The sequence below is a fragment of the Populus alba genome, chromosome 17 (genome assembly GCF_005239225.2).
Source record: "Populus alba chromosome 17, ASM523922v2, whole genome shotgun sequence".
Lineage (NCBI taxonomy): Eukaryota > Viridiplantae > Streptophyta > Magnoliopsida > Malpighiales > Salicaceae > Populus > Populus alba.
The window spans coordinates 14013455-14036061 of NC_133300.1; the positions used below are offsets into that span (position 1 = coordinate 14013455).

General features: G+C 37.1%; 1 pseudogene; it reads left to right on the plus strand.

Annotated features, from left to right (window-relative positions):
- Positions 1-1372: 1372 nt before the first annotated feature.
- LOC118029394 (receptor-like protein kinase FERONIA) lies at positions 1373-4160 on the plus strand (annotated as a pseudogene).
- The last annotated feature ends 18447 nt before the right edge of the window (positions 4161-22607 follow it).

Here is a 22607-nt window from a genome sequence, read left to right on the forward strand (position 1 = left end):
GCATTGGATATTTACATGAAACTTTGCCAGCGACTTGTATATGGTGGAGTGGACATCCTATTTTAAAAATTGACCCTTTATATTTTTTTTTGTTCAACCAATCGTATTTTTGCATAATGAACTTTCCCCCAACTGCAATCTATCTACTTGTTTGATAATGAAGGACGACAGCATGAACTCCAGAAAGTCTCCACCATAAGTTTTGAGGATTCACCGCACCACCAGGGCGTCAGTAGCACAATCAACATTGATCTGAACCGATTTTTCTTTTTATTTGGCCACTCGACGGCGACATCCCTATTCCCTATTATTTCTTCTGCCTTTTTTATATTTTTCGAATCAACTTCCCTATTCTTTCAAGCTGGAAATATTTGAATGCGCTCACTAATTTCAAAGATCTAATTAAAAAAAAATAACTAAATTAAATAAATAAAAAAACCCAAACCAAAATCAGTTCAAACCGACCGACCGGTTTCAGTTAAATTCAGTTATTTTAGAACAAAAACCAAAACTCAATTAATTGGTTTCGGTTCGGTTTCGGTTTAGGTTTGATTTGGTTATTTTATATTAAAAATAAAAAACTATATATTTTTTAGATTTTTTTGTTTTATTACTAATTTATTTTAGTTTTAGTTCTATTATATATTGGATTATATTTAGATTATTTTTTTAATTAATATAAATTTTAAAGTTAATGATTATATAAATCTTTAATAATCCTGATACAAATATATTATTTTAATCATGAAATTATCAAAGATTGCTTTTAATGTAAAGGAATACCAAATTGCTTCAATTAAGCAACATCTTTAAAGATTATATATTCCTAAATAAAAAATAAAAAAAAAACATATATCAAAAAAGAAATTGATGGATTTTTATTCAATCTAATCAAATGGAAAAATCTAAAGACACGGAAATCTCTAAAATTGATAGAATACAACCAACGACTTGGAAGTCCTTCATGCCCCGCTCGTACTATCAAAGACCTTTCAAAGGACACCAAGGCTTGTAGCCAACGGAAGCCACCGTGTACGCCTGTTACTCTCGCGGTGCTTTACATACTCACCGAGTTTGCAGGATTTTCAGTGAATCGTGGGATTAGTCGTGGTACGCGTAAGCTGGCCCGAACACCCACGTAAAAAAAAAAAAAAAAACCTTTCAAAGGTCTTTCATATATTGTCCCTTTGCCAAATGCTACATTGATACTACTCCATGAGACTTTTATAATTACTAATACTTGAAAACGATTTTACATAAGAAATAATAATAATAATAATAAAAAAAGAATAAAAATTAGAATCAGTCAACTATAGCATGACTTAAACTCCTCTCAGCATATAATTAAAAGGAGCTTCTCCTCTTGATTTCTTCATCTCTCCTCTGGCCAAAAACAAAATGAGTAGCAGCAGCAGCAAATCTCTCTCTCTCACAAACTTATCTCTCTTCACTCCTCTGCACCTCTCCTTCCTGTTCCTCCATCTCACCATCCTTGTAACCGGGGATCCACCACCACCTTACGTCCCCCTCGATAGCATAGCGCTCGATTGTGGTTCATCCGACGATAGTGTTGGAATCGATAGAAACTGGACTGCAGACATCAACTCAAAAGTGGCCATTCTAGATCAAGGCAGCCCCTCAACAAATCTCAAAGCAAATGAAGCCTCCACTAGCTCTGTACCTTATTATACTGCTCGCGTCTCTCTCTCCAATTCACCTACACGTTTCGTGTCAATACAACGGGACCTAAGTTTGTTCGCCTCTATTTCAATCCAGCTTCCTACACTGGTCTCAACAGGTCTAAAGCATCTTTTTCTGTCACATCCGGTCGCTATACCTTTCTTAGCAACTTCAGTGGCTTCCATTACACTGACCCTCGTGGTGAACGAGGTTACGCCAGAGAATTCATCTTAAGTGTTGTAGATGAGCAGAAAAATCTGAGCATAACGTTCACGCCAAGCCCTCATGTAGCTTATGCATATGCTTTCATCAACGGGATTGAAATCGTATCCATGCCCACCAATCTTTATTACACTGCAGGAGATGACCCAGGGATGTATGGTTTTGAGCAGCAGGCCTATCTTCCCCTTCAAAATGACACTGCTTTAGAGATCATGTACCGAGTAAATGTGGTTGGGGCAGAGATCACACCGCCCAACGACAATGGCATGTTTCGAAGTTGGTTACGCGATGTCGATTACTTGACGGATGCTCGACCAAGCGCTTTTGAATATAATGGCACTATTCAACTTCAGTATAATAACCACACTCGCTATGCTGCACCTGACGTCCTCTATCGAACTGCTAGGACCATGGGGAACGATTCTACTGTAAATGAGAAATACAATATGACTTGGGAGTTTCCGGTCCACTCCACATTCACCTATCTTGTTAGGCTTCATTTCTGTCAGTTTATGCCGATTCTATTGCAAAAAGACGATATGATCTTTCAAATATATATCGCTAATCAAACGGCAGAGCGTAACGCAGATATAATATCTTGGGCTGATGGATATGGGGTTCCCATATACAAAGATTACGTGGTGATGATGGATGCCAGAGGAAACGAAGGGATACAGAATTTGTCGATTGCATTGCACCCTATTGAGTCTGCTAAAGCCTTTGATGCAATGTTGAATGGAGCTGAAATCTTCAAATTGAGCAAATCAGACAATCTTGCCGGACCAAATCCTGACGCGTTTCCGGACAGCCCCACTAGTAATACTCCTAGCGCGACCTCAACAAAGCCAAAGCATAGTCAAAGAAGAACAGTCGCCATTATTGGTGCTGCTGTTTCGGGCATTGTTGTCGTCTCAGTTCTATTTCTCTTGATTTTCCGGAGAAGAGTCCGAAAATTCAAGGACTTGGTTTCTGGTGATGCAGCTTCAAACATAAGCCCTCTTGTTTCCTCTTCAAGAAAGTCAACAAAGACCCATAGGCCATCTCTCCCTTCTGATCTATGCTACCGTTTCTCGCTAGTTGAGATCATAGCAGCTACAAACAACTTCCACGATTCCTTCATTATTGGTGTTGGTGGCTTTGGTAACGTGTACAAAGGATTATTTGATGGTGGAGTCAATCGTGCTGCGATCAAGCGATTGAATCCAAGTTCGCGGCAGGGTGCAACCGAGTTCAGGACAGAGATTGAGATGCTCTCCCAGCTTAGATTCCGCCATTTGGTTTCTCTAATTGGTTACTGTAATGATAATAATGAGATGATCCTGGTGTATGATTATATGGCTCGGGGGACCCTTCGTGATCATCTCAACAGAACTGATAATCCTCCACTTTCATGGACTCAGCGCCTAGAGATTTGCATCGGTGCTGCCCGTGGGTTGGGTTACCTTCACACAGGTGCCAAGCACACTGTCATTCATCGTGATGTGAAGACAACAAATATCTTGCTGGATGAGAAATGGGTGGCCAAAGTTTCGGATTTCGGATTGTCCAAAACTACGAGCACATCGAAGGGCCACGTGAGCACCGTTGTGAAAGGTAGCATAGGGTACTTGGATCCCGAATATTGTCAACGCCAGCAATTGACAGAAAAATCTGATGTCTATTCATTTGGGGTTGTGTTGTTCGAGGTATTGTGTGCTAGACCAGCAATAAACCGATCAGCAGTGCCAGCAAGTCTAGCAGAGTTGGCTAGACAAAGCCACAGCAACGGAACGATTAATGAAATCATTGATCCGTATCTGGATGGAAAGATCTCACCAGATTGTCTGAAAAACTTTGTTGATGTTGCAGTGAGATGCTTGCTCCCGAATGGAATCGAAAGGCCATCGATGACCGATGTGGTTTGGGGCCTTGAGTTTGCATTGCAATTGCAAGAGAGCGCGGAAGACAGTGTCATAGGAGCTCAAACTGAGAAAGAAGTTGACATGAAGACTCCTCTGAAAGGCTCCTCAATCGATGACAGCAGTAATTTGTTTAGTACTGGTAGTGAACTAGTTGTGAATTCCCGCATTTTGGAAATGGCAACAACAAGCAGCAGCGACGAACAGAGTTTTCTAAGCAACGAGTCGGAGAAAATGATGTCTGGTGCTGTGTTCTCCGAGATCATGAACCCAAAGGGGCGATGAGAAGCAAGCTAGTTAGCATGTTAAGTTAGTATAGGCCTCAAGACAAAGGTTTCTAGCTGAAATACCTATCGATGCATATATATCGAAGAAACTCGAAAAATAAAATTAAAAAATAATAAAACTCGAAAAATAAAATTAAAAAATAGAAACGTCGAAGAAAAAACACGAGTCAACCTGGGTTCACCCAAATACCCGCTGACCTTTATATAATATCAAAATGAAAAAATAATTTAAAAAAACACTTAAAAAAGGACCGAAGTTAAATCAATAAATAAAATGCCAAGAAACCAATTAAGTCCACTCGAGTTAACTTAACAAACTCGTGACTCGGGTCAACCACATATAAAGAAAAATGGAAAAATCACTAAGATCATAGCCCAACAATCTAATGCCAAAGAATTAAAATGAAATCATTAAAAAAAAACAAATGTAAAAAAAAAATTAAGTCAGCCGAGGTTCACTTGACTAACTCGCAACCCGCAAACCGCAAAATGTGATCGGGATAAAAAAATAAAGACCCAAGTAAAATAAAAGGAATATAAAAAAAAACCGAAGTCAACTCGGGTTAACTTGACAAACCCGTGACCCAAGATAACCCTATAGAAAGAAAAATAAAATAAAAATCATAAAGCTCAAGGTCTAATAATATAATTTCAAATGATGAAAAAGAATAAAAAAAAACCATAAAAAGTCTAAGAACTATGCTATGAGATCGAGAGAAACCCACATAAAGGAATGTGGAAAATACCACGAAGCTTAATACTTAATAACTTAATGTCAAAGGATAACATAAAATAAATAAATAAGAAAAAAACTCGAATAAACCTGGGTTCACCTAGCAAACCTATGACCTAGGATAAGATACCAAGATAAGTCCATAAAAAAAATAAAATGAAAACAACTGTTGTTACTCAATTTTGGACCCCACATGCTAGAGACGACATTGTTAGTTTTCTAAATCAGATCAGGAAATCCTTTTGACTAACCAGGTTGCTGCTAGATTCTGTTCTCTAAAACAATTTTATCTCACTTTCAAACCTTCATCAAAGTTGCAGTCTTGGACGCGTAGATGAATTTGAGCTTTTGAATCTCTTAATTTCGATATCAAAAGCTCAAGATATTCTTGTTTGAAATCTAGCGTGAATGCATAGAATCCAGCTGCGAGAAGGTTTCTAGACAAGTTTGGTTGCAATTCTGTTATTCAAAACAATTTTATCTCACTTCTAATCCTTCATCAAATTTGTAGTCCTGGACGTGTAGATGAATTTGGGTATTTGAAATGTCTAATTTCGATACCAGAATCTCAAGATATTCCTGTTTGAATATCTAGCATGAAAATAGAGAATCCTGCCGTGAGAAGGATCCTGACCTGAGTTTGCCGGTTTGATTCGAGGGACTCGATTTAATGTTTCAAGAATTTATTGGTTTAATTAAAGACCAATTTTAAACTTTGGAAAGTAATTGGTTTCATTGAAGGAATTGAAAAAATAGAAACTGGATTAGAAAATGTCATAATAATGTTTGGCTAATATCAAGAAAGCAATATATCAAGGAGATAATTATTGAATCATATATAATTACTATTGTCGCACGTCAAAACAATCCACGCGCGGCATCGGCTGACGATTTTTATCGTTGTTGTGTTTGCTTTGAATTCGTTCGTTGGAGTCGCCACCTAGTAATTCATTGAGGGCTACTAGGAAACCTGATGTACTGGTCTTGTCAGAGATCGCGGGTAAGGGACTGGTTGTGGTTAGAGAAGGTATTAGCACCCTTAACGCACCCTACCTAAGGTAAGCTGCTTTGTGTTCTGATGTGATTTGAAAATTTAAAATATTAATTAAATTCTAAGGCTTGAATAAATCAGTTATTAAATCCCCGAATATATGTAGAAACTTGTTCTTACATTTTCGTGGAAAATACAACTTGATTTTATTTGTCCTTGAGATATTTAACCATATTTAAATTAACAATTAATTCCTTTTGTCCTTTTTTTATTTTTTATAATTCAATGACATAAACAAAAATACAAACACACACATTCACTTTTCACTATTCTTGTTTCTTTTCTTTTCTTTTCTTTTCCTTGTTTTGCTTCCACATTTACAAAATATAAAGTACAAAAAAAACTACAAAAACTAAACAAATATTACATTAAACACATTAAAATTACAAAATTAACCCTAAAAAAATCTAGAAATCACTTTTGCACCTCCGGAACAGTGTCAGGCATATTTCCGGAATGGCAAGACAGTAGCGGCGCGTCTGCTCCACGCGCCTCCGTCACTGGCGGCGCGTGGGCCGCCACTGGAAAACTCCAAAAGAAAAGCCGGCGATCTGGACTGTTCTCTTCCCCTCTGCTCTTTCCTGCCGGCGGTGAGGACCACCGCCTCCTGCAACAAAAGAAAAATGCACAAATAGTTGATTTTAATTATATTTTCTCGGACCTGTTCAAATCCTTGTGTTCTCTTCGGTTTGCCATTTTTTTCAGGTGGTCGATTTGTTCTCAGTCTTCTTCTTCTGATCTGGTGGCTGTCGTGGAAGGAGCGCCGGAGGCCGGTCGGTGCAAAGGAGAGTTGGTGGCTGAGGAAGGGGACGACGTCTGTGGGTGCTGCTGTTGTCGGCCGCCGCTGGGTTCTTCGATGGGAGGAGGTTGATTGGTGGACGGTGCTGATGGTTGTGGGCGTCGCTGTGTCGGGCTGCTACTGGCGGTGAGCACGACGTTGAGAGGAGGAAAAAGGGGGAAGATGGAGAGGCGGTGGGGTTTGTTCCTGCTCATGGTCAGATGAAAAGAGTGAGGGGAAGCTGGATCGTGGCTGTTGTGAGGCCGATCAGAGGAAGAGAGGGAGTTGTGGTCGAGTTTGTGAGGGAGAGGGGGATGTGAGCGGGAGATAAGGAAATGGGGAAAATGGGGGAGCTGCTGGCTGAAGGAAGAAGAAACCAAAATCCAGGGGAGGGTGCCGCTGGCTGATTTCGGAGAAAGAAGAAAATTCCATTTGGGTGAGGGGCGGCTGCAGCGTTGGAAAAATGGGGAGCCGAAGTCTTAGCCGGCGGCTGAAGAGAAGAAATCCAAAACCAGAGAGGGGGGGGGGGCTCTTTGGGTTAGATAGGTTTAGGTTTTTTTTTGTGGTTTAGGGTTTTTTCTTTTGTATTTTTCTGAAGTTTCAAAATTGCCCCCCTATTGTGTAAGTTGAAAACCAGTATTTATAGGTAAAATGTTGCTAGGTTTTTCAACTTGGTCCCTTAACTTCTTTCTTTTTATAAATTTGATTCTTTCTTAATTTTTTTGTATTTTTTAAAAACGAGCAATATCAATGTCGACTCAATGAGGAAAATCAATGATTTTAAAAATGATGCGTGGAAAGTCGAACGCATTTGAAAATCTTTTGAAAATTTAAAATTCTTTTTTAGACGACGCTGAAAATGCTAAAAATGACGAGAAATATATAAAAAAACATATTTTTTGGATTTTCATTGTTTTTTCTCTATTTTTGAATTTTTCTAAAAATTTATCAAAACATGGGTAAAAAATTGGGTAGCAACAAATGCCCCCTCTTTACAATGCTTACGAAGCAAAAATCCTCAATGTTTTGCATAGTAAGCTTTGTAAGGAAAAACTTGTATTTCTGTCTGCTTAACTTGCTCAAAATCCACTTTATCTAAAAACCTTACTCTTTTTTTTCTTGTCTTTCTCTCTTTCTCTCTTTTTTTTTTTTCATTAACTTGAGATCCCAAGTGGCGACCTCCTTTAACCAAAACCAAAGAATGTGTGTAACTCGGTCAACCTGAAATCCCATATGGAGATTCCCTTTAACCAAAGCTACATGAGATCTTATCTGGCGACCTCATTTAACCAAAACAAAAGAATGTGTAAAAAACGGTCTCATTGTAATGGGTGACCTACCCATGTGGAAAGAATATGAAAAGTGGTCTCGTTGTGATGGGTGACCTACCCAAAATGGAAAGAATGTGAAGTGCGGTCTCATTGTAATGGGTGACCTACCCATATGGAAAAGATGGTCTCATTATGACGGGTGACCTACCCAAGTGGAAAAGGGGAAGAGTGGTCTCATTCTTATGGGTGACCTACCCAGGGGGAAGAATGGTCTCATTATAATAGGTGACCTACCCAGGTAAAAAAAAGATGGAGAATGGTCTCATTCTAATGGGTGACCTACCCAGAGAAAAAAATGGTCTCATTGTGATGGGTGACCTACCCAAGTGGAGAAGAGGAAGAGTGGTCTCATTCTTATGGGTAACCTACCCAGGGAAAAGAATGGTCTCATTGTAATGAGTGACCTACCCTAGTAAAAACATAGAGAATGGTCTCATTCTTATGGGTGACCTACCCAGGGGAAAGAATGGTCTCATTGTAATGGGTGACCTACCCAAGTAAAAAATGATGGTCTCATTATGATGGGTGACCAACCCAAGTAGAAAAGAGGAAGAGTGGTCTCATTCTTATGGGTGACCTACCCAGGGGAAAGAATGGTCTCATTGTAATGGGTGACCTACCCAAGTAAAAAATATGGAGAAGTGGTCGCGTTGTTATGGGTGACCTACCTAGAAAAAATGTTGGTCTCATTGTAATGGGTGACCTACCCAGGTGGAAAAATGGGAAAAACGGTCTTATTATAATGGGTGACCTACCCAGATGGAAAGAATGTGAAATGCGGTTTCATTGTAATGGGTGACCTACCTAGATGGAAAAAATGTGAAAAACTGCGGTCTCATTGTAATGGGTGACCTACCTAGATGGAAAAAATATGAAGTGTGGTCTCATTGTAAATGGGTGACCAACCCAAGTGGAAGATGTGATATGAAAAGTGTGAAAAATAAGACTTACCTGGCGAAATCCTGAGGGGATGACAGAAGAAGGGCTGGAAAACTTGGTGCTTCTTGATAATTCCCGATCATAGGGTTTGAAAACTCGGTGTTTCCGGACTGCAAGGGTTGAAAACTCGAGGCTTCCCGATTGCAAGGTTGATCTTTTCATTTCTTTGGGATTTTCCTAATGGTAAGGTTCATCCCATCTTCTTTTTATTCCATGATCAAAATTGATTCTTTATTATTATCACCACAATGCTTCCTTCTTTTTCCACCATCTTGCTGAACCTCATTAAGGTTTTTCCTATAACAATTCAAAAATATGTGCAAATGGTTAGATGATATGTATGCATCCTTACCTGATTTGAAATATAGGTCCCCCCCTCTTTGATGCTCCATCGTCATAGGGTGCCCTTGTTTGCATTCCAAAGCATTCTTTGTTCTTCCCATGCAGTGGCTTATTCATATGATAATCATCACTCAACTGTAAGTGCAGTGCCCATCTTAGGCGGTCTTCGACAATTACTGCTCGCATCCTTCATCAAGCTTGACCCTGCCCCCAAGTGTGGTGCTGCTTGATTCATTATGACGGATTTTCTCTCTTGGATTCTTCTGAGAATTATCCTTTGATTGATTGTGTGCATCATGCCAACACCCCATCAAGATTGTTAATCGGTCATGAACTTGCCTTCGACTGAAACACCATTCAAGTATATGTATTCATCCATAATCATGGAACTGCCACGTCATTCCGACATGCATGTCATACTTTGCAGGGAAAGGCTCATCGTTGTAAGCTCAATGTTTTCCTCAAAAAGTTCTTCTCACCCATCTAATCAGATCTTGAAAAGAAATGTATTGGCATCATCAATGATCCATTTTATCACCCATATTCATGAGGTGAAGTGTGCATTTGAGCTTCAAAACAAATGGTCCCACACTCAGTCTTGGTGGGTGCATCCTTCCAGCATTCATGCACATACAACTATGTGATAACATCGATCAAAAGTCATAACCATGTTTAAGATGATAAACCAAGATGAAGATATGAAAATATCCTTCTAGTGCAGCGTTGCTCATTAATTGCTGCTGAAGTGCACTAGATCATGGATTGTCTTTGAACAACATTGCCCCCAATATGATCTGAAGGTTCGTTCATCAGTTTATACTCAAAAAGGTTTTTCTTTGTCATTGTCGAATGCTAAACGTAACTTTCTTGTACTTTGATGACTCATCATCTGATTCTTTCTTTGCCCCAAGCTGATCAGAATGTTGTTTGTTTTTCTTCTAAGGGTCCACTGTATTGCCCCTAGGTGGTCAACATTTCAAGGAGTGTCGGGAAATTGATGTCATTTTTGTAAGGATTTTGCAAACTCAATTGATGTTCTTGTTTGAAAATCTTTCTTGTTCTGGAATCAAATCTCATATTTCAAAGATCATGTTTATTCAAAGTCTAGTTGTTGAGATGAAATAAGAGAGATATCAGTTTTTGAAAAGTATTTTTGAAACTCAAGCTTCTTTGGTCAAAGACCCAACACACGTCATTCAACGTAGTCCTTCGATTGTCTTGTATTTGGAAAATAGAAATCGACCCGTTGTAAGATTAAAACGGTCTTTCCCATGGTTCTTTGTGTCCACTTTAAACTCTGATTTTAGGTATATCTTTTGATGGTCTGCGATGAGGTGACCTTCTATGAATTTGAAGGAAAACAACAGGCTCAAGTCAAAACTTGAGGATTCATCAAGGAAAACTGTTTTGTTTTTTAGCAATAATTTTATCAACATGCATAATGACCAGTAGCTTAATTCATGAAGCCACGACTCTTATGGAAAAACTCTTCAAGTTTTGAGATCGCCATTTTTCGGTTCAGATTGCTTACTTGATCAAAAAGGGCTTTTAAAAGCACGTAATGTAGGCTATGGTTCATGGCTATAAAAGAAAGGAATTTCATAGGCTCAAAAGGTGTTTGAGGGTTTCAACGACCTAGGACCAACATTAACTATTCATCGATTCTCTTTCTCTCGTTGTCATTGTAGAGAAAGTGACATATAACCTTGTTAATCTCAAATATCAGAATTCTCTTAACATAGGTCATAATGAAAATCCAACTTTTTCTTTGATGAATAACTAATATAATTTTAAAGACATTAGAGGCTCTATCTGAGACACAACATCGATTTTTCTAGTGTTGACTTTTGGCATTTGTTGTCTTTTCTCAATTGAAAACTGTCTTGCCTCTGTTAGAATTGATAGGCATTCTCCTTCCTTTATCTTTAACTTGTCTTAAGTGAAGGCAATTTCAACTTATAGCCTTCCTCAAAATTTTCTTATATGCCCCTAGTCTATGTGTTTTCTTTTAGCCCTCTTTCAGTCATTGGACTTTTATTCTAAGCCTTCCCCTTTATCCATTAATTATATCAATGTCTTCAAAATATCTCTCATTTTCCCCCAGTGTGGGGTGTGATCCTAGTCAGGGTTTTAATAAAAAAAAAAAATTCTATCCAGCTCAAAATGGGACAACAAGGGATATAATTTTTAGAAAGTGAAGGGATATCAAAGATGACCTTTTCTCATTTCAAGCAAGGTTGGTTAGAACCGATAAATTTTGACCCTATCTAGTGTAATGATTTGGACTTGTAAGAGTCAATGATTCACGGGTCCATAGCTACCGAAACCACTACATGTCATTATGCATACTGTTAAAACTTAGCTATATGATGTGTGGTTCAGTTTCAGGAGGTATGAGTTCAAAATTGTTTAGTCACCTCATGTCATTTTCAAGCATCGAGTCATTCCTGTAATCAAAACACTTTTAATCTTCCAGATTGATTAACCTTTATTGCATGTTGGAGTTTGATCAAAATATTTTGTCAGAATAAAATGTTAAACATCTGTTGATTTCAAAAGAACAAAGAGACAAAAGCAAAACATGTTTCGGTAAAGGATGAGACGTGATCCCAAAACAAAATGCAGAATTCCATAACAATATGATTGACATTTTTCATCACCATTCTTGAATCAACTTTTCTGGCAATATTTGTTTTTTGCCAAGCACTTTCGATCAACATGTCATTTTGAAGATGTTCGGAGGACAATATAGCCAATGACACCCTCCTTCACCGACTCCACTTGTCTCTTGCTCACCAACTTTCAGACTCAATTCTTGCAATTCTTGAAACTGTTCACTTGAAATGGTTGAGGACCCTACCATGACATCACATCTCTTATCTGGATTATACCACCTAGAAATTGGTGGTTGCATGGGATTTGTTGGAGTCAAGCAAAATTCTGGAATCTGGCAGATGCTGGTCGACAAACTTAAGTGGCAGAGGAATGTCCATCTTAGCAAAGACATTTGAGCAATTGATGCTACCGTGAGACCTGGCTATACCACATAATTAAGGTTTCACACCGTCAAAGTCATCTCTTGATTCACCTCTCATCATTGTTCTGGAATCCATGGCAGATCCTTCAATCTTTCCTCTCTTCATAGCTTGTTCAATTCTTCGGCAAATCCTCACAACATCATTTCAATCTTCCAATGTTGTTGTGGTTGGTTGATGATTGTTAGAAAACTTTCCAACAGCTTGATAATCTTGGCAACGCCTAGAAACTTGTAGTATCGCCACTACCGACGTGTGGAATCACATTGTCTCTATTAGAAGAGCACCTGATGAATCTAAAACTCCTTTGTCCCCTCTTCAATTTCTCACTGACAGTGCAGCAAACAAACACCTACAGAGGAAGTCCTGCTCTGTTGAAGTTTTAGTATTCTTCATGTTTTTCAGTCTAGGCATGTCTCTTCTCTCTACTTTTGCGTTTTAATACTGACACTGTTGGAGAAAAATCATAAATGATCTGAAACTATTGTATTCCTTCTTGGATTTCCCACTTACATATCTACAAACAGATTCCTGCCGAGAGATCTCTGCTACGTTGAAGTTCGACGACTACTCATATTTTCAGACTAGGCCTGACTCCTCTGCCTACTACAATGTTTTGCTCGTGGCACTGTTGGGAAAAAGTTTCAAAGCATGTGTAATTAATACATCCCCTTTTTACATTTCCCACAAATAAATCCCTACAGAGAGAGTTCTACCATGTAGAAGTTCAGTGTTTAATCATGGTTTTTCAAACCAACATCTTGTGCTGCTGAACTGGAATTGAGCTCATAATTGGGGTAACTTCAAAGCAGACTAATGCACCATGTACATGAGGCTAGTATTCGTTTGGTTCCATTAGATGATGTAGAGGCGATGAACACTTAACAGTGCAACTGGACAAGAATCAGAGTTGTCATTAGTTGATGACTGAAGGCATTGTTGCTGTTGTTCATGACTGAAAAGGAGAGATACAACTTTAATTGGACGTGAACAAATAGTGTTCCCACTGAAGACTGTGCAGACACTCTCTTTCCATTTAATGCTCAACACTTGTTCAAGCAAATCTGAGTCTAGCTGTTTCACCTTTGATGCTCCCAACCTTAATCTGATAATGAGCCTCTATCTGACTCCTTTGTTCACTTCCCTCATCTTTTCCAATCACGTGCAACACAGCTTGTACAGGGGACCTACCTTTCAACCCGGTACATACATGATAAATGTATGAACATGTAATCTATATGATGAACTCGTCCTTCGAGGGGTGACAATATGGTCGTAACTCTTGTATGATGGAACAAGAATCGTGATTTTTGCCCAAACTCTACAATGAAAATTTTCAGAGTGATGACCATTATATCCCCGTAAGTCCTGAATTCAAGATATTTCATGAAGGGTTTGCTCATATGCAAAACAAATATTTATGGAGCATACATCCTAAAGGCAGGTTCTAATCTTTTTACGTGAGACAAAGGGCAAGTTTACTACTTGGTCTCTAAAAAGGGTCTCTTGTTGTCCCAGTGATTACCCTCGTAAAGGCAATATAGGGGCTCAGTAGGTAATGGATTGGCACGTGTACCAATATTTACCAGTCTAAGCACTCAACAAAGAGTTGGGGTTTACACAAACTTAAACCTTGACTCAAGTCATAAGGTAAGCTGCTAGTTCCCCACCTAACCTAAAGCTTGTGTGTGTTTTCAAAAATTAAAACTTGTGATGCATGAGAGAATTATATACAATGCATGAATAAAACACAAATAAAATAAAACAAAGCACACAAAAAAACTTAAACACATCAAAACACAAAGCTAGTCCGATAAAGTTGAAAACAATACCTCTCCCCAGTGGAGTCGTCATTCTGTCACACGTCAAAAAAATCCACGCGCGGCATCGGCAGGCGATTTTTATCGTTGTTGTGTTTGCTTTGAATTCGTTCGTTGGAGTCGCCACCTAGTAATTCATTGCGGGCTACTAGGAAACCTGATGTACTGGTCTTGTCAGAGATCGCGGGTAAGGGACTGGTTGTGGTTAGAGAAGGTATTAGCACCCCTAACGCACCCTACCTAAGGTAAGCTGCTTTGTGTTCTGATGTGATTTGAAAATTTAAAATATTAATTAAATTCTAAGACTTGAATAAATCAGTTATTAAATCCCCGAATATATGTAGAAACTTATTCTTACATTTTCGTGGAAAATACAACTTGATTTTATTTGTCCTTGAGATATTTAACCATATTTAAATTAACAATTAATTCTTTTTGTCCTTTTTTTATTTTTTATAATTCAATGACATAAACAAAAATACAAACACACACATTCACTTTTCACTATTCTTGTTTCTTTTCTTTTCTTTTCTTTTCCTTGTTTTGCTTCCACATTTACAAAATATAAAGTACAAAAAAAACTACAAAAACTAAACAAATATTACATTAAACACATTAAAATTACAAAATTAACCCAAAAAAATCTGGAAATCACTTCTGCACCTTCGAAACAGTGTCAGGCATATTTTCGGAATGGCAAGACAGTAGCGGCGCGTCTGCTCCACGCGCCTCCATCACTAGCGGCGCGTGGGCCGCCGCTGGAAAACTCCAAAAGAAAAGCCGGCGATCTGGACTGTTCTCTTCCCCTCTGCTCTTTCCTGCTGGTGGTGAGGACCACCGCCTCCTGCAACAAAAGAAAAATGCACAAACAGTTGATTTTAATTTTATTTTCTCAGATCTGTTCAAATCCTTGTGTTCTTTTCGGTTTGCCAATTTTTTTCAGGTGGTCGATTTGTTCTCAGTCTTCTTCTTCTGATCTGGTGGCTGTCGTGGAAGGAGTGCTGATTGGTGGGAGGAGGCTGATTGGTGGACGGTGCTGATGGCTATAGGCGCCGCTGTGTTGGGCTGCTACTGGCGGTGAGCACGGCGTTGAGAGGAGGAAAAAGGGGGAAGATGGAGAGGCGGTGGGGTTTGTTCCTGCTCGTGGTCAGATGAAGAGAGTGAGGGGAAGCTGGATCGTGGCTGTTGTGAGGCCGATCGGAGGAAGAGAGGGAGTTGTGGTCGAGTTTGTGAGGGAGAGGGGGATGTGAGCGGGAGATAAGGAAATGGGGAAAATGGGGGAGCTGCTGGCTGAAGGAAGAAGAAACCAAAATCCAGGGGAGGGTGCCGCTGGCTGGTTTTAGAGAAAGAAGGAAATTCCAACAGGGTGAGGGGCGGTTGCAGCGTTGTAAAAATGGGGAGCCGAAGTCTTGGCCGGCGGTTGAAGAAAAGAAATCCAAAACCAGAGGGGGGGTGGCTCTTTGGGTTAGATAGGTTTAGGTTTTTTTTGTGGTTTAGGGTTTTTTCTTTTGTATTTTTCTGAAGTTTCAAAATTGCCCCCCCTATGTGTGAGTTGAAGACCAGTATTTATAGGTAAAATGTTGCTAGGTTTTTCAACTTGGTCCCTCAACTTCTTTCTTTTTGTAAATTTGATTCTTTCTTAATTTTTTTGTATTTTTTGAAAACGAGCAATATCAACGTCGACTCAATGAGGAAAATCAATGATTTTAGAAATGACGCGTGGAAAGTCGAACGCATTTGAAAATCTTTTGAAAATTTAAATTCTTTTTTAGAAGACGCAGAAAATGCTAAAATGACGAGAATATATAAAAAACATATTTTTTGGATTTTCATTGTTTTTTCTCTATTTTTGAATTTTTCTAAAAATTTATCAAAACAGGGGTCAAAAATTGGGTAGCAACAACTATAATATAAAATACCATAGATATATGATTTGATTTTGTGCTGGTTATAAAAAATAATCACTGCAAAATAAAATACCGTATATATAGGATTTGTTGGCGCTGGTTATAGTACACAATCTCTGCAATAATTATTGCAATATTTCCTTGAATAACACGTATAAAGATTTTCTATATAAATAAACCTCCAGCCATATGTAAAGAGGGGGAGAGAGACAAACAAAAATGAGGGAAACACAAAAAAAAAACCCTAACCCTATTTCTTTAGCAAAGAAGCTATAGCTCCTGCTCATCTTTCAAAAATAAAAAAACGAAGCAGCCCCTCCCTTTTGAAGAAACTAAGGATATCTCTCTGGCCACACACTATCCCCTCTCCCTCTCATTAACAGCCCACCATTTTCCCCCTCAGCCAACCAACCTTTCCCTCCCATCAACAGCCCACCATTTTCCCCTTCAGCCAACCGACCTTCCCTCTTTGTCAACACAACCCCTAGAAATGGCTCTCTCGCAATCTTCCTCCTCACTAGCTATTTTCTCAGCAACAGTGCTGTAACAGCAACACCAAAAATTAACATGACAGCAATGCAAGCTTTAGCAGCTTTGGCCTCTACACTATAACCTTCAACAACAGTGTTGTGACCAGTCTCACCTCTACACCTGCAGCTAGTCCCTGTCGCCTGCCTTGCCATATCTCTTCCCTATCGCCCTAGCAGTAGCTGTATTTTCTCCTCTGCACCGGGAGTAAGAAGCCGCAGGGGTGCGCGGTCATCACAAGTCATTGCAATTCCTCAGCAACTTTGAACACGCAGGCCAGCAGCGACAAAGGGAATTTTTTTTCTTCAGTCATAGGTTACTCCTCCAGCAGCATCCTTCTCTTCCTTGCAGAAGTTGCATTTGTCGTAGCAACATTAAAGGGCCACCATTGAGACAATGATCTTTCAGCCAACAAACCTGTCTCCACTAAGAACAGCGAGCAGAGGCATCCTTCGTGAGCAGTGCCCAATCATCTCCCTCCACTTTGCCTCTAGCCATTGCCTTGCAGGTAAGTCTTTCTTTCTTTGTTTTTGCTAAATTAATTACCTTGCCATTGTAGCATGCATATGCATGCAATAGTGGCAGAATCAGTTACTGGTGTGAGCCAGTAACCGGGTTGAGCCTTGTTGAATCCTATCAAGCCCATAATTAATTGCGATTAAGTGTGATGCTTGTGTTTTTTGACAAAAAAAAAATATAATTTTGTGTGTTGCATATGGCCAATACCCTAACATGTTTTGAACGTTTTTTTTATATAAAAAATATTGGAAGTTTTGAAAAATATGTTTTCACATGGATTTCTTAAACACAAATTATTTTCTTGCATTTTTGGATTTCACAACATGTTTGTAAAACTCCAAAGGGTGTTGGTCAATATTCCAAAAAATATAAAAATCTTATTTTAGGGAGAAAACATCTAGTATTCACCATTAATATTTGGATAAAGAAATCCTAAATGGATGAATATCCAAAATATTATTGGGAATAACTTGCTATTATTCGTTGTTGATATTTGAATAAAGAAGCCTTCAGTGGTAAATATCCAAAATAATAAGTCATCACACATCCTTGAAAGAAGCCATGATTATAATCAAGGGCACTTCAATTTTCACTCCACGGTTTACGAGCCGTGAGAGTATGAAACACTAAGGTAAAAATAAGCTTTTAAAGTGCCCTGAATTTCCTTAGATTTCTAAATTTTTGTCCATCTTCCTTGCGATTTATGAGTCTCAAACTCTTGAAATACTAAGGGATTTATAAGCACATGGAATCTCCTTGGATTTCTATCTTAATAAATTTAGTTTAAATCAAACCTAGAAAAAACTGATGGGATTAGAAAACACCAACACCATAGCAATTATAAGGTAAACCAAACACCAAGCAGCTTACCTTAGGAAGGGCGTACTAGAGGTGCTAATACCTTTCCTTTACGCAACCAGTCCTTTGCCTTAGAATCTCTGAAAGACCAGTTAGGGTTCCTAGTAACCAAAATACTAGGTGGCGACTCCAAAGAACCAATCAAGCAAAACAAACGAAAAATCATCATCGGATGCCGCGCAGGGGACGTGCGACAACAACCATGAAACTTAAATCCCAATAACCTAAAATTAAATGATAAAATTGAAAAATAATCAATTTTAAGAAAAGAGCATAAAAATATCAAAATTAAATTGGGCTAATCCTTAAAACTAGTGACCTGATTCATGAGACCGGGATTAAACCTTGGAATGGAAACTCTAAAAAATACCAAGCAAAATCCCTAATCATCCAAAATTTGAAAAACAAAAAAAAAATAGCAATAAAAAAATAAGAACCAAATTTGGCATAAAAATTAAATGAAAGAAAACAATGAGGGGCTAAATTGAAAATTAAAATAAATTAAGAAAATAAAAAAAAATCGCAATCACATAATGAGGACCAAAATTGGATATAAAAATTAAATGAAATAAAATTATTAGGGAATAAATTGAAAAAAAATAAAGTTCAAAAAGCATTAAAAGCAAAAACAAATAGAAATAAATAAAAATAATGACTAAAATTAATAAAAATATAACCTATTGGTGCAAATTTTGAGGTCACGAGAGAGAAAAAAGAGGAGAAGAAAAGGACTCATCGGAGCCCAACCTCACATCCATCGTGAACATGTGCCCCATCATTGTGAAAAAGATGGTGCTCTATTTCAGACACTATAATGGACGACAACATTTGACCACCAGGAGGTGCCACAAACACCACCTAAAGAACGTGAATGCCTCCCAATTTCTGGTGCTTGCGTGACATTGATCGACATGGTCATGATTCATTCTCATCGCATCTATAACCATTGTTCTTTAAGGATTATTGTTGTCATCTACAACTCCATACACGTTGCTAAAACTAGAAATTGACTCAACCATCCTTTCTATCACAGTCTCGTGAGGAACAATTGGTTTTCCGTGTGCATACCGACACAATTATTTCTCTATGAACCATGTGTATAGAAGATGCATCGTTACAACATCTGGAACGAGAAACTTTTTATTTTTACACCTCTTGCATAGACACATAATACCGGCTCCATTAAAATTTCTTAGATTAGATATTGCGTGATTAATAAAACCCTAAACTTCATTACAATAATTCATCCTCCACAATCCTTGGGGTAAATCTTGATATATTCATGAACGATCATTCATCATTTTTATCAAACATATGTCAAATAATGATGATAACATGTACTAATTAACTATGTAAAACTAAATAAATTTGTAAAAATATTGGTTTAGCTCAAGATTATGCAAAAATTTGCCTCGTCTCCCTAGCCTCTGCAAGGGTTATATCATCTCTATGACAACACTTTTCTTTATATCTATATATTGAATTCTCAACCACAAGTAACGTAATTTGAAGTTCAACGCAAAATATAATCTACCATGAGTATTATATGATTCAATTCAACACCCACTCGATTCCAAAAGATAATAATGACAGTAGTAGAAAGGGAATTAACAGGTACATATCACGAGCATGGAATAACTGCTAGTACATGAAAGAAACTAAAAAAACAAAACTACTATCAGCCGCGAAAGTACGGCCCCCGCGGCGGTTTAGGAGAACCCTTACCCACGTCGTATCGATTGCCTCGGCCGCCACCAAACACTGCTTTATTAGGATCGAGAGGACCAACTCCGCCAAGGCGAGAGCTAAGAATCATGTTGATTTCAGAATCCATCATGAACTCCAAATCTAAGTTGGAATCAGCTATGGAGTACAAGGGGACGTCACAGTCCATTTCCGGCAGTGTAATACTAGCACCGCAACATTTTATGTTGAGCAGCATCATATGCAACAATTAAATTATGTTTGTTTTTAAATTATTTTAACATATTTTTAAATAAAATATTACTGCACTTCAGAATTAAAATGGACCGGGCTCGTTGGTAAGTACCATTGAGCATTCAAAGGACCCAAACATATCATTTTGTTGTAAATCTATCCTCGTGAACATTTCAGAAAATGCCATACACTTTCCAATCTCAACCGTTAATTTTGTATGAATCTGTGGCCATTGAATTTGCTTAGCCGAAGAAGTTAAGATCATAAATTCTATCATGTCGTAGATTTAAATTCCTAGATCTTAAAAAAATTCACATCAGATTTTGTGTATATTTGTTGTTTAAAAATGGCTTTGAGATTATATTGAGAATTAAAAATAAGGATTTTAAAAAATGTTGATGCCAGCCATTACCAGAACGCAAGGAGGTCGCCCATCTATATCTTTGTTTTCTAAAAGGCTACTGGCCCTGGAGAAAGACCTGGGCGTGCATGGATATTGGGCCTCGCGAGCTTGGGCTCAACTCCAAGCCTTTTTTTATTTCATTACTTAATTTAATTTAATATTTTAATTTATAAAATGTATCATAAATCTTGTATAAACTTTTAAAATTATTTATAAATTTCACATTAAAATTTTATGAATTTTCAAGGAAAAAATGCATATGAGAAAACAAATATTGTTTTTAAATTAGCACAGTAAATTAAAAATATTAGTTGAACAACACAATTTACAAAAAACATTATACCATATACCAATACCATACACACTATATATTGCAAACTCCTCCGCGGCGGTGTAGGAGAATATCATATACACTAAATATTGTTTTTTTAAACTAGCACAGTAAATTAAAAATTTATACCATGTAGCAATATCATACACACTAAATATTGCATGCTCCCATGTATAGCAATTTTTTTTTTAATCATCTCTAACTTGCATGTTTTATTTATCTTAATCTCATTAATGGTTACCTGTGTATATTGAGAATTTAGACAAAATACCAATCCAATTTAAATATCCATGATTAACTTCTTAAATGTTCCCGAATTCCTTGAAACTAGAAATTTGACCTCTTATAGTAAAACTTATAATTTTTTCATATTTTCCCTAATTTATAGCTTGAACATGTTAAATCTCTGTAACATCATTAACACACCCTCACACCTTTGGCTTAATAACTTTAACATACACTTAAATTATTTCAGCTTTATTTCTGAGTTTTAAAAAATATTTTGAAAAAAAATTTAATTTTTTTATTTTTTATTAACTTCAAATTAATATGTTTTTAATATTTTTAAAATATTTTGATGTGCTGATGTTAAAAATAATTTTAAAAAAATAAAAAAAATCAATAACATGTATTTTAATACGAAATATTATTTAAAAAGTAATCATAACTATATTACCAAACAATTTTTTCTAATTTTGATGATAGGTTAACTATTTTTCCGCATTTATAAATGCCATAATAGCTCACATTTACTCACGCACATTTATGGCAGTCAAGAAGCCTATATTTACCTACTTTTGGGCTCAAAAACAGCCCCACGCACACACATACATTTCCAAACATATTACATAACACACTAACTAACATGCCATTTCACAAGAATTTGAATAACTTGCCCAAACTCTTACATCCATAATTTCCTTAAACCACATGAAATAAAGAAATTCATATAACTTACTAGAATCCCCACTTCTCTTGAATTTACTAAGACTTTATCATCAAAATAACACAAAATCGCAAGAAATTTTCTATATTTCTCAACTAACTCGCAAGACTAATCTTTCCCCAATTAGTAGCTTTTTTTTATTTTATTTTTTATTTGTTCTCTTTTGTCCAAAATTACCACCACCTAGTGAAAATTCAAAATATTTAAACTCGAGAGTCTCCACATATTCTATCCTATCAAATTTATTTAATTTTTTTTTAGTATTTTTAATTATCAATTTTAGAAATTTCAACTCAGGGGTTTACACCATACGTAAGTTAATCACAAAGATAATAATAAGTTTTCATGGTTTGTATACTTTTTTATCAGTACCTAAGAAAGTTTGGGTTCATATATCTATGTATTTTTTTTAGGTTTACTTAAGTAAAAAAAATGATAAAGATTTTATTTTTATTTTTATGTTTGTAAATAGGTTTTTTTTAATGACATATTAATTTCATATCTTATTATAAAATTGATAATATAATTAAATAACAAATTAATTTTTTTAAAGAGATAGTTCAGCTTGTAGAATTTCTAGAAGCATTATTTCTGATGGCCACTTTAAATTTCTTGATTATTTTGGAAGGTTATGTGAGGTTAAATGTGAAATTCGTAGAATCAGTTTGGAAAATAAACATTTTGCACCCAAGATTCCATGGAATATATATGGGTTGGAGTTCAGCAGCCGTATTAGTTATGTAATTCATAAAAGCCAAGACAACCATCTATCCATATCCCATTTTCATGCACCCAAGATGCATGAAATCATTCTGAAGAGCGGTAAGTTGGGTTTGATCCTTTTTCCTTTACCCTTCGTAGGGAAACTTACAGTAAGTTGGGATTAGTTATCCAACAATGAGGTTTCAAATGATTTCTTAGTTTCAGGGGTGGCCATAGTCCCCTCCCGCCTCCGTTAGGTTTGTCTGTGATCATCTCTTCTCTATGAGAATAATAATTTCTTTTGATCTGTGTATTGAGTTTTCAACCACAAATAACGCAATTTAAAGTTCAACGCAGAA